Source organism: Lissotriton helveticus, chromosome 10, assembly GCF_964261635.1.
Source record: "Lissotriton helveticus chromosome 10, aLisHel1.1, whole genome shotgun sequence".
Classification (NCBI taxonomy): Eukaryota; Metazoa; Chordata; class Amphibia; order Caudata; family Salamandridae; genus Lissotriton; species Lissotriton helveticus.
In genome coordinates, this window is record NC_136071.1 from 342,497,155 (window position 1) to 342,511,039 (window position 13,885).

A 13,885-nucleotide genomic window follows, 5' to 3' on the forward strand; every position below is an offset into this window, starting at 1 on the left:
AATTTGTCAAATTGCCCTTTTTCTACACCTCCAAAGGGATCTCCACCTTTCTCATCTACGGGAGTCGTTTGCACAAGTGTCTATATGGATACAAACAGAGACCGTCAGAGTGGTTCAGAATCTCCAACAGCGTTAGGGTTTACTCTCAGTTCCTCCTCAACAAGCAAATCAGGAAAGTAGCGCATGATTTTAGATCTTTGCGCAAACTTTACCAATGTTGTACCTCAAAGTCCTAAAGTTCTTATGCCAGAACGACTTTATACCTACTTTCAACCTCCAAGATGTCTATTTTGATGTGCCAATTCTTCCTAAGCACAGGAAGTGGCTATGCTTTACAATAGGTACAAAACATTTTCAATTAAAGTCCTACCTTTTGGACTTAGGTCGGCTTCACGTGTTTTTACGTAGATCCTGGCACCAGTGGCAGCCTATCTACGTCTGCAAGGCATACAAATTCTTCATACTGAGACAACTGTATAATAAGGGCTCGCTCTTATTTACAAGCAGTCCAGCACACCCAGACTTGTCAGTCACTGTTTCAAGACCTGGTTTTCAATAAATAATGACAAGTCCCAACTAGTACTAGCTCCGATATGAACGTTTCTCGGAGCATCAATCCATACAAACCTAGCAAAGGTGTTTGTCTCACACGAACGACGGTCCTGCAGCTCCCACTTGGTGGTTTTTCTACTTAAAAAAAGTCTGTTTCAGTAGATCCTCAGTCATTCCTGGCCACATCCTCCACCTGCATCCCGTTGGTTCCCAACTGCAGATTACACATGAGGAAATTGCTAGAGGGGCTAGATAAGAAGTGGTTGCAGGTCTCCAGTTCAATCGATGATCTCATTCTAATCACTCCTCGGATGCAAGAGGCCTTTTTGTTTGATGGGTCCAAGAAAGAAATTTGTAGAAGGTGTGTGCGTTTCCTTCAAGAAGCGCCAACATTACACAATCACCACAGACGCATCCCTCGAGGGTTGGGGAGCATGTCTTCAAGGGCTGAAGGTCAGCAGGAAATGGAACCCTCAACAAAAGGCTTGGCACATCAATCTGCTAGAGCTAGGTGTCATCTTCTTAGCCCTCAAATCCTTTCGTGCAATCATTCAAGGGGCCACAGTATTGGTTCGCTCAGACAATACTTCAAGTATGCATTACTTAAACAATCAGGGAAGAACGAGGTTGGTTCTTCTATCTCATGAAGCCCAAGAGATATGGGCTTAGGCGATGCGACACAGGATAAATCTCTTGGCTGTTCATCTGCCGTGAGTTGCAAATGTGCTTGCGGACACCCTCAGCAGGTCAACGGTGTCCAACAACGAATAGTAACTGCATCAGCCAACAGAGGATCGAATATTCCAGCAGTGGGGTCATCCCGATCTGGACCGCTTTGCGACAAAAAAGAATAGCAAATTCCTGATTTATTTGCAAGCTGGCTTCCCCACAGGGACTCGCAAGGGAAGGCATTTTCGATAAACTGGTCTCAAATATATGCTTACGCCTTTCCTCCGATACCGTTGGTTCCGGGAGCTCTCCGGAAGATGAAGAAAGAGCCATGTCGCTTGATTCTCATCGCCCCCAGGTGGCCTCGCCAATACTGGTTCACCGATCTTCTTCTCCTCTCTGAGTGCGATCCAATACAGTTTCGACCAATACCGAATCTCCTCTCCATTCAGAATGGTCAGATTTGCCATCCGGATCCGGCCTCTCTAAAATTAGCAGCTTGGCGTTTCTGAGCACCTTGAATTAGCTCATCTGAATATCTTGCGGGATTGTAAGGAGGTACTGGCTTACGCGAGAGCACCTGCTAAAATAAAGACATACAGACTTTAATGGAAAAGAATCTGCATTTGGTGTTAATCTGCTGGGGTTCACCCGTTTCATGCAACGCCGGAACAGATATTACCTTTTTTCTTGCACTCGGCAAGATCAGGCTTATCTCATGCAACGTTGAAGGTCTTTTTGGCAGCCATTTCAAGGTAACGTCAGGATGGGTCCACCTCTCTTTATTCCTCAAGAATACAACAATTCTTTAGGGACTATTCAGAATGTTTCCTCCTGTACGTCGTCCGCCTCCATCATGGCATTTTAATGTAGTATTAGCGCAGCTCATGCGCCACCCATTTGAGCCAATTCACAGGGTGTATTTCAAATTCCTAACATGGAACGTTTCTCTTTTGGTAGCATTAACTTCATCTAGAAGAGTCAGCGATGTTCAAGCTGTCACCATCAATTCACCTTTCTGACAATTCACGTCCAATTCTGTGGTGCTACGTACAAACCCAAGGTTTATGCCTAAGGTGCCTTCGGTTTTTCACCTGAACGAACCAGTCATCTTAAAGATGTTTTTTCCTAGTCCGCAATCCCCTGCGGAGAGGGCATTACATACCCTTGACATCAGAAGATGTTTAAAATTCTATTTGCAAAGGACCTCTGCCATTCGCAAATCTGATCAACTGTTTATTGCCTATGGAAAGATATGGCAAGGACAGGCAGTGTCTTATCAAACCATAGCTAGATGGATTTCTGCAGCTATTGACTTTTAACATCTTCAAGCTGGAAGACCTTTACAGACAATTCCAAGAGCTCACTCTGCAAGAGCTGTTTCTTCCTTGACTGCTCTTTTAGCTGGAGTTCCTCGTCAGCAAATCTGCAGAGCAGCGACTTTGTCCAGCAGACATACTTTCACCAGGCATTATTGTTCGGATGCTGCCAGCGAGGCTGATACGTCAGTGGGTCAAACGGTTCTAGGCAATCTTTTCAGATAAGATGAGCCTCTGTTTTTCCCTCCCCCTCTGTACTGCTTTTCAGACGCTTATTCCATGCCTAAGTTGGGTGCATTCTCATGTGATTGCAAGTTTTTTCATGCATATATGAATATTGGCCTTTTATTATGTGAATGTATATACTTGCTATATACAAACTTACGTTACAAATAGCGTCTTCCAAGCATTATTTCGGTACTGCTATCTACTCTGATTCAGGCATGTGAATCTATGAAAGACACCCTAATACTGGAGAAGAACAATAGTTACTTACCTGTAATCTGTGGTTCTCCAGTATTGGTGTCTTTCATAGATTCACATGCAACCCGCCCACCTCCCCTTTGAGGCTCTTTAGGCTAGGATGTTTTTAGCTTCACTCCTGTGCGAGAAAATCTGAGACCCTGAGCCTCTGGGGAGAACATTCTAGTGAGTGCTGTCGCCTGATTGGCTGCAGTTTGGTCTATACAAAATGACTAGGATAGTCATGAGTGTGGAAGTTTTTACTCTTGTAGCTTGGGCTACTTTACTTCCTGGTTGGTTATTACCAAGTTTTTCTAAGGATATTATTGCATTTTACTGCTTTTTATATACCGTGGGACTCCCACTCCGACGACGGGAATGATTCAGGCATGTGAATCTATGAAAGACACCAATACTGGAGAACCACAGATTACAGGTAAGTAACTATTGTTCCTCGTGTGTGTGTGTGTATATATATATATATATATATAGATATAGATATAGATATATATATATATATAGGGCCATGTGATCAAGCTTTGTGGAAAGCGAAACGCGTAATGGCGGCTGGCTTGCTGGATGAAATAAAAGCACCTTGACTAAGCACTTATGGGTCTGCTCCTTCATCATTTGGAACTGGGCTGGGGCGACTGCTCGAGTCGGTTGGCGAATTGCATTCATATATATATATCACCTCACTTTTTGCCCTGGTCGAGGAAAAACGGGCCGCATTCCAAAGGTGAGATTTTGAAGGGTATTTATTTTTAATACATCAAATTAAATTAAGGGTTTGACCACGTTCCTGGATCAACGCATTTCGGTGTTTCGCCACACCTTGTTCACGATCAACAGTCTCTTCGTGGCGTTTCAATTTAAAATGTTCAACATGACTTCACTTCCTGTCATGTGAATTGCTGTTAGGAATTCTGGTCTTTGTAGTTCTCTATTCTTTTTGCACATTCATCAGTCGGTAATTGCTTGTCCTTTTTCATCTAAGACTTGGTCCTTCTTACTCTGTCTCCTTTCATGGCTTCCTTTTCCATATCCATTTTACTCTGTGTTTGTTGCTTCCCATTTTATTTCTATGATCCTCCCGATGGAGTGGTGTATTTCACTTTGGCAATGTTGTTATTTATGATGTTCTATTTCAATTATTGGTACAATATTCAATGCAAACTTTTTGTCCCTCCAGTGGGATTTATAACTTGATGCCCTATATTTTCAATGTTTATTTCCTCATCTCATTCCTCCGTTTGGATCATCGGTTCATCTTGATATGCTGGTCACTCCCATATGTATTTATCATGTTTCTCATATTTTTCTTTATACCATTTTTCTTTGGCTCACTCCCAATTACTATTGTAGATGAATGTATAATTCCTCCGACTGATTCAGGCCGTGTGGATGTAGGGTCCTCATGTTTAATATGTAACGTGATTTTCTTTTGCGCAATTCTATTTCCCGGTTGCCTCCGCGGCTTTTTTTTAATAGTGTCTCAATACCATAGAATTTCAGTTTTTCCAATCTCCCTGATGTTCTTGTTCCATATGCTTTGCTACTGCATTAGATCGATCTTTGTGGATAGTTGCTCGCATGTGTTCCATAATTCTTTTCTTTAACTCGCACGTTGTGCTGCCTACATATCTTTTAGGACATGGACATTCCACTAAATATATAGTCTAGACTGTTTTGCATGTTATTAACGGGCGTATTTCCCATTTCTTATTATTCGCCAAGGTTATCTCTTTTGTGGGTTTCGCTATTTGGCACATTTTGCACGAGTAGCACTTTACAAAGCCTTTAGTTTTTAGCCAGTCATCTCCCTTTTTTCCTTTCTGGAAATGGCTATGAATCATATGATCTTTTAGATTCGTCGCCCTCCTGTATGTTACCGTTAGGTGATTTCCCATTAAATTCTTCACTGTCGTGTCCAGCTGTAAAATCTTCCAATTTTTTCTGAGGATAGTTTCAATTTGTTTGCTTTCTTGTGAGAAGTCCATTGTCATCCTGATCGGTTCAGTTGGTTTGTATTCCTGACAAACTTTTTTCGCCAGACATTCAGTGCGTGTTTTGTTGTTCGCTCTCTCCCAACATTTCGATACTGTTTTTGATGGGTATTTTCTCTTCAGGAACCTTTCAGCCGCATTATTGCTTTGCGTGTCACATTCTTGATCTTCACTACAGATACTGCGGATTCGCAACAATTCCCCATAAGGGATGCTGGATAGGAGGGATTTCTGATGAAATCTGGTTGCTTCCAAGGTCGCATTTGTAGCTGTGATCTTTCTGTGCAGTGTGGTGTGGATTTGATTGTTCTTGATGTAAATCTCAGTATCAAGGAATATGACCCTGTTTTTGCTTATAGTGTATGTGAATTTCAGGTCGTTGGTACTGTTGTTCATTACTTTAAAATATTCCTCGAATTCTAATTCACTGCCATCCCAAATTATTAAAAGATCATCAATGAATCTCTTCCAGCTTACAATTTTGTTGCCTGATTCTTCATTTGTAGTGTTCCATGCTTTCTCCTGCTCCCACCACCCCATGATGAGACACGCATAACTATATATATATATATATATATATATATATATATATATATATATGTATGTATATATATATATATATATATAATATGACTGGTGCAGCAGGTGCAATGGCACCGGGGCAAAACGTTGTCAGAACTCCTCTAAACACCTAATATTGCTATATTTTACTACTAAACAGGCAGTCAAGTTGCCGTTACCTTGCAGTTGAAAGAGGCTTTATGTAGATGGTGCAGCAGGTGTAGTGACACTGGGGCCCAAAGCTCTAGGAGCCCCTCTAACCACCAACTATTGCAATATTTTACTACTAAACAGGCAGTCGCAAGTGCTCTAAAACATAGCTTAAACACATTAACAAAGCCAGTAGCTCTGAAAAACACTTCTAAGGTCTCAAAGGCGAGACCTATTGGCTATGCCAATGCTTGTCCTTTCTTGTATTCTTACCCATGTCGATGACCGGTGGTGGTTCCTGGTTGTTTTTTGAGAACCATCTTTTTTTGGCCCCGTTGGGTTTCTACGCAGGAGGCTCCACAGTGTTCTTTTGCTTTCTTCCCTAGGTCTGCTTGGGGTATTTTTATGGTATTTTACGGACGTTGTCTTTATGCCTTACAGATATTCCTCCATCTGTTTCTGACACTATAGTACCCATTATGAGGAACTCCACATGTCGTGCTTTGATGCTACGGTGCAATTTTGAAGATGGTGCACAGGGGTTCTTATTGCTCCTGACCTGCTTCCTCCCTTTAAGTGTATCACCACACTAGCTAGGGGTTCTTCCCTTCCACTCTATCTGGTGCCCTTCTTTCCTAGCAGACACAAGGAAAGTTGCATGGTTCTTCGTGTAGGGTGCATTGTCTGGTCCTGACCTAGGTGGTGTTCCTTATTTTCTCTCTTCAAGCATTAACACTTCTTGTTCTAGTTGTCACTGTACACAGGCAAGACGGGCTCCTGCCCTTTCTCTTTCAGGTCCCTTGCAGACATATCTTGTCTGTGTCTTGGCATGGGTGGCCTACTCTGACAACCCTTTCTCATGTGTGCCTCTGCGTGTCCTGTTTTAATATGCTCCTGCCGTGTGTGAAGCTGCTGTTGCTTTTCACTTTTGGACAATGTTTTGTGCTTGTTGGAGACGTTTCCATGACACCTCTGATACCAACCCTAACATTTAGTTACCGACCTGGCTGTTGTTCCAATGTGTCTTGTACCCCTTTTTGGGGTTCCCGACTATATTTCATCTTCCATTTTTTCTCGAACATGGGTTCCTTGACCACCCACTCTGGGTTGGTCAGTACGGAAGTTGGTGATGCGTTGGGATTCTTTTCCGGGGAGTTTTCTTCACTTCTCGTAAGCACTGATACAGTTCAACCCCTTGGGGGTTGGTTCTCCCTTGAACTAATGAGCCTATCCGCTACGATCTTGGGTGACCTAAGGATTCTCACTCATGATGTTACATGGCTTGTTGTCCGGGCACAGGTAGTCACTTGCAAACGGGAACTTTCTTTTGCTTCTTGCCTCCACGCTTGTTAGGCTGTAGGCACTTCCTCTCTATCTGTTACTTCAGTTCTTTACACTGATTCTTTGGTTTGGACCTTCACTTGTGGTGTTGGTCTTTCCATACTATTTCTTCCATCTTGTATGCTGGTTTAGACCGGCCCCTTTTCCGTCTATTATACTTTTTTTTTTACAGATGGGGACTAGTTATCTGAATAGACTTCCATGTGTTGGCCTTGTTCAACATGACCCCTTTTACTCTCCTCCATAGTAGGGTTTGTTTCTCCCCTGTTCTTCTGTTCAACTGTCTCTTGGCCGCTTGATCGTAACCGCTCAGTCAGTAGTGTTGATGTGTGTGATTTCCACCTCTATTCCTTTTATACGGGACAAGTGGATGGTTGCCAGCGTGCCGTTATTTCATCTTCGGCCCATGATCGAGGTTGTGAGCGTTCATATGTGCCCTTCTTAGGCGCTTTCTATTATACAGTGTTTGTTTCTGTGTGTGTGTATGTATGTATATATATATATATATATATATATATATATATATATATATATATAAGCTCATATTATTAGGTATCTCTATAGTAAGTCCTCTTCTCCTGCCTCTCGTAGGGATGAGCGTGTTTTTGCTTATGTTTTGGTTGTCCTTGTATCCTGGGAGACCTCTGTATATTTGTTGCTTAGCACTTGATACGTCCTCCCCCATCTATTACCTCCTTCCCCAACAGTGGTTCTACATTAACACTGCACACTCAGTGGTCGATCTAGTGGAGTGATGACTCTCTAAGGCAGGCCTAAGTTCACCCTATAATATTTGCGTACTAAGTGCAATGCAAAAGGGTAGGGAGAACTACCCCTCTCCCTAGATTGTGGTAAACCACAGACACAGCGACTTCTTCAGGGCTAAGAAATATATAAGATACACAATGATATCAAAGTGGGTATTAGACAATTAACGCCATTGGCAGACAACCATTCTGACTTAAAATACAAGAAAAGAAGCACAGTACACATGATTTCTTAACACATGTGGAATACCAAGTTGTTATAAATATAATATCTAACGCATCAAGGCTTTTTTATATAAAAAGATTCTTTATCAAATGAGGAACAAAACTGTGTTTAGAAAGCACAAATTGTGTGACTTATCATTGTGACTGCATTAATATGGTTGTATGGTATCGTGACAAACTAAACAGTCATTAATGCCCTGCGGCATGGTAACTTTCATTACTTAAAATGGTGACTTTTGCATGGTCCAAGTGTGAATGTGTGGGCCTATTTCCCCCCCCCCCTTAATGTCGCCAGTCCAAAATCCATGCAAGTATTGAAAGAAAAAAGGGATAGAGTTACCTAAATTCCTATGATTATGGTCCTATAGGAAAGCAGGGAAGAGGATTGAATCGGAGAGATCAGTAAAACCAACCTTATTGTCAGTTTTACTTCCCTCCCGAAGGTAAATAGTAGTAGATGGTCTCAAGCGTAACAGAGACCAGAATTTCATTTAATTAAAGTTTCCTCATGAAGCAGATTCTGCAGGGATAAGGCATGAAGTAATAATCAAAGGTCGGTATTATGGTAGGGAAACTGGGGCTCAAAAAAACGTTTAAACACAGTAATGTTAATTACACGTACCTATATTCTGTGATGCAGACTAGTATTCAGAATATGAAGCTACTAATTATTGTGAAACCCTATTCGTAGGGTTATGGCTGTCAGCCCACTTTGATTGTGTTGCCGCCGGTCACCCGATCCTAGAGCGGACTCAAGAACAAATAGGTTGAGTTAGTGAGAAGAAACTCCTATGTAGGGTTTTACGTTGGATAGTCCTGGAGAGCTCCCTTCCCTCTCAAAAGTGTTTTCTCTGACCACGCGTGGTCTATGACCATGATTGTTGTTATTGCTCACAATGCTTTTCTTTAAACTAATGGTTGGTGCCTACTGCATTGCTTGCTTCTATGGCTAGAAGCTTTCGCCCAGTAAGTTTAGCTATTGTCCTTACACTTGCGCCCGTGCTATCTTTTTCTTATGTTTTTGCACAAGTTGCAAATTTCAATTTTTTATTGGGATACTCCACGATGTTTCTGTTGGGATGTCTTCTTCCTCACCTCCCTTTGTGGCAGCATGTCTCTCTCTTTCTCCCTCTTTCTTTCTCTCTCTTTTTTCTCTCTCTCTCTCTCTCTCTCTCTCGGTTCCTCTCGCACTCTCCCCTCTCTTCTCACTCTTCTCTCTTCTCTTTTCCTCTCCGTCCCTTTCTGATGAATAAGTTACTTACCTTCGCTAACGCCTAATCTGGTAGAGACCAGATCTAGCCGCAGATTCCTTACTCACCCAACCTCCCCGCTCTACAAAGTGATTCTCCCAATCTTTCCAGATCCTTTCTTTGTACTCTCGTGCCTTTCACTGGGATAAACACATAATAATTACAATAAATATAAACATTTTTCAAAAAGAAGATTCTTTTTGGGCACACTGTTTCTATAGCAGTTTCTATACGTATCTCTGCGTTTTAGCGCGGAAAGTAGTTGCAGAAGAAACGGGCATCAGCGTGTCTGGGGAGGGCTTATAGGGAATTTGTCAGTGTCACATCTGGGGTACGAAGTCGTTGGAGTCACCAACACCCTCTACTGACGAGCTTAGGTAGTACTGTACAAAAGATTCCGGATCCAGTCTGGCACCTGGAGATAATTCAAAGCTGAGGAATCAGCAGCTAGATCTTATCTCCATCACAAAAGGCCTTATTAGTCTGCACCACCTGAGTTAGCTGTTTGGGTAAAGTCAGATGTTTTTTCTGAGAACTAGTCTGTGACCAGCAAATATGACATGTCTTCCGCCTCATAATAAACCCCATAATCCTCCATCAGTAATGAGGTAAGTATGCCTGAAAGGGAAATCAATACAGGCACGTATGGTATGGTGGCCACCCACCAGGAAAGAGGGGTTATATTGCTGGGGGGGGGGCTCCAGTATTAAGTAGTAACCTACAAACAGACCTTGTGTGGTCTTCAGAAGTGAGGGTGTTCACTATAGTAATTAAGAAACAACAGTAGGCTACCAGCCCTCGAAGGCCTTCGAATGGAATAGGTATCACTGGGCCTAATCCCAGAAAGGGGGGGTGGGAGGGGGGAGTCCCTGGCAGACAACTCGCTCTTATGTATGAAAATGGGCAATCAAAAAAAGCTATTGTAGCCTGAGCACTGTCTGACCTTATACAGGAGTCGTCGCTCCTGCAAAAACCTTACCCTCACAGAATTCACCAAGCACTCCAAAAATACAGCTCACAAGAAGTGCTACATACTAGATACTGTCTTTCTTTGAAGTGGGTCTCCTTATCATTCAGTGATTCTACATCAGTTTTGACCCCCCCTTGCCCGAGGCTGACCCCTAAAAATGTGTTGCTTTGTTTTGTGTTGGTGTATTCCCACCGAGAATTTTGGAAAAATTATGTATGTGTATGTATTCAATGTGGCACACTATGACAACTGCACTGCCTGTATGAACATGGAGACCGGAACCTGTCTGTAAGTTTTTCGTTTGTCACCTACGTGTTTGATAGGTGTTATTAATTTTTTTTTTTTTTTTTTTTTTTTTTTTTTTTAGTAGTATAAACTTTATTCGGATTATTACAATCCATAAAAGCATTACAGTTAAAAATCTTCAATGAGATCTAATTTTACCAGTTAATTTAAAAACAGCAAAAAGAAATTACAGTACTATTATAATTTAAAGGTTGTTCCGATGTCTATATATACATTTTAGAAAATTCAGGACATGGTAACATGTGGCTTCGGTGTCCAAAAGCTGCAAACTCAACATGGCTGCTCTGCATTGTCTAAGACCCCACGTTTTTAGGAGGGTCAGTAGCCAGAGTTTTCGGTGGTCCTGATAAAATTTACAGAACAGAACTGTATGAATGGTGGATTGACCTGATATCCCATCACATGGACACGGGGGTGCATTTGAATCCCAAACATTTGGTGTTGGGAAAACCACCAGTTTATGAAATAAGTTCAGTCTGAATCTTATCAGGAGAAATCGTTCAAAGCTGCCAATGTCAAGATTTAAATAAGGCTGCATTGAAAGGGTAGATTGGACCAGCATAGCATGCTGCACCGACTGTTTTCCGGCTTCTGTCTGAAGTCTCAATTTTGTCAGATGATCCAACGCTCGCTTTTTTAAATTGTCGTTTGCGAGTTCTCCAATTTTTTCGGGATTTAGATAATATTTTTCCATTCCAAGATCGCTAAGAAAGGTCTGGATATAGGCCAGCCATTTGATTTTTAAAGCGTAGTCCAGAGACATTGCGTCCGCCAATATTGATTTTGTGAGGTCGTTTTTGTCTGACACCCAAATACGTCGCCAAAGTAGGAGTGGTTGGATTCTGGCAAGATCTTCAATGTATGGTGCCCCTAATTTTAAGTGGCAGGCGTAAACGGAGGAAGTTTTGGGGGCAGATAGGATGAATCTAAAAAACTTATTTTCTGCGGTTTGCAGAGAAGTGACGTCCGTGTATCCCCATAGTCCTGCTCCATATAAAGCTGTAGATTGACACTTGGCTTGATATATGGTTAGCAGTTCCCTGGGTGGACGTTTTCCTAATTTTTGAGAAAACGACACCAATGCGGCTAGTGCTCTTTTAAAACAATGTTTTCTGGCTTCCACTGCTGGTTTCCAGGAGAGTTTATTGTCTGTCATGACCCCCAAATAACAGTATTCATTTGTTGAGTCAATTTTTTGACTGTCGAGGTAGATGGATTTTTGCTGTTTTTTCCCGACTCCAGCCTTCATTACGAAAGTCTTTTTTACATTTATATGGAGGTCAAGAGTTCTCATGAACTGGGAATATCTATTAAGGGACCTTTGGAGTTCACGGGGAGTTTGTGCGAGGAGGACGGCGTCATCCGCATACAGCAGAGCGGGGATCGGGCGATGTTTGGCCAGTGGGAGGTCACGGGCACCCTTTAGCAGCTCGACCTCCAAGTTGTTGGTATAGAGGGAGAAAAGAAAGGGTGCCAGGACACAACCCTGTCTAACCCCACGCTCTACTGTGAAGGACGCCGTCAGTTCTCCCTTTATCCCGTAGCGAACTCTTGCGGATGGATTGGAATAGAGTTCCCTTAAAAAATTCAGGAGTGGTTGGTCTATCCCCATCTGTGCTAAAAGGGACCACAATTTTGTGTGGGAGACACAGTCGAAGGCCGCGGACAGATCTACATAGGTCATATAAAGTTTTGCTTTCTTTGCATGCACATATTTTCCGAAGATTATTGATAAATTTAGGGCTTGTTCCACAGTACCTAATCCTTTTCTGAATCCGAATTGAAGATCGGATAGGACACCTCTTTCTTCCGCCCAGTCCTGCAGTCTTTCTAATATCACTCTTCCTGCTATTTTCCCCAGTGAGTCCAGCAGGGAAATTGGGCGATAGCAGGCGGGATCCATACGGTTACCTTTTTTAAAAATCGGCACCATAATGGACCTAGTCCAAGATTCTAGAATTCCTATTTTGCTGTTATTAATTTGAATTTTGGTTATTGAAACAAACTCACAGTGCATCTCTCTGGCCATGGTGGGGCTGCGACCCCTACATATTGCAAATAACCTAATAAAATTTGCTATTAAAAAAAAATCTACTTTCCTACACTCTGGCTGATATAATCCTCCAACATTGTTTCAGTCAATCAGGATTTTTGTGAAGCGCGACTACTCGCCCGTTAGGGTCTCAAGGGGCCGGGGTGGCTGGGGTGGTAGATCTGTGGTTCAGTCAAAGAGCCAGGTCTTGAAGTCCTTCCTGAATTGAGGCAGTGATAGTATAGGTAAGATTGCAGCCATATGAAAACATTTGAAGGTCTGAGATGCACTTCTGACCTCCTTGACAAGAAGCAGGCTTCAAATATAGTGTTGTCAGCAGCTGAAAGTTGGTAGAACATTACACCTTTATTGCCTGTGGACTTTAATATGGCTATGGTTCAAACTCTGCAAAGGTGTCTACTATGGAAAATGGGCAGGCTGGGTGTATTCAACTCTCTTGGCTCAAGACTGACCCTGGGGAGGGGATCCTGATCAGTCACAAGGATATGGTGGGGGAACTGGGCACCACCAAGAACTCACCACCAAGAACTACTTTATCTACTGCCAGGGGACTTTGCGTAGAAGAATGATAGGGAGGTTGCACTCATGGATTCAATATGTTTTCAGATCAGAGAAGGCCTATTCAGGACACATCTGTAGCCTTCAGGCGTATTTAATGTCTCCCTGGTGATGTACAATAAGTAGGTACCATTGTCAGCCTCCATGCTTTTGTTTCTTTGAAATCTCATGCGGGGCACTTAGGAACTTGTTACATTGTCCTCTTTGTAGAGGATATTCTGTAGTGCTTGAATCTATTATGTGTATATACCTTCAGGGTTTTTAACCCTTTGTGTACTTTGACTTTCCCTCACTCCCCCTCCCCCCCATCATATTGCTTCTCACAGTTTCCTGGACATCATCAAGGCTGGACTTGGTAGTTTCACTCCTAGCTGATGATCCAGCAAACTTTATTACTTCCACAATGTGCTCTTTACATTGAGGGTAGGCTATTGTTTCTTCATAGGCTCCCTAGTAGTCAGTTTATGCAGTGTGAGAATATTTATCATGAGTGTGAGGATGGAGTCTGCCCTGCATGGAGTATGCAAAACAGGACTAGCATAGAGCTTAGCCCTGTTTGTTGATTCCAACCCAAACTTGCCTTTTATTTGCAAAGATTAGTAGACTACCTTGTAGTACTTCAAATGTTATCTAGGTTATAGGATGGGATATATCCTCTCTGTTGTATTTCATAAGGATAAGGGCTGATTCTGATTG

General features: G+C 42.3%; 1 protein-coding gene across 31 annotated transcripts in view; it reads left to right on the plus strand.

The window, feature by feature from the left end:
• The window catches only part of MAP4 (microtubule associated protein 4), a 1,839,191-nt gene that overhangs the window by 1,449,514 nt on the left and 375,792 nt on the right, over window positions 1-13,885 (plus strand). The gene's annotated exons all lie outside the window — the stretch shown is intronic.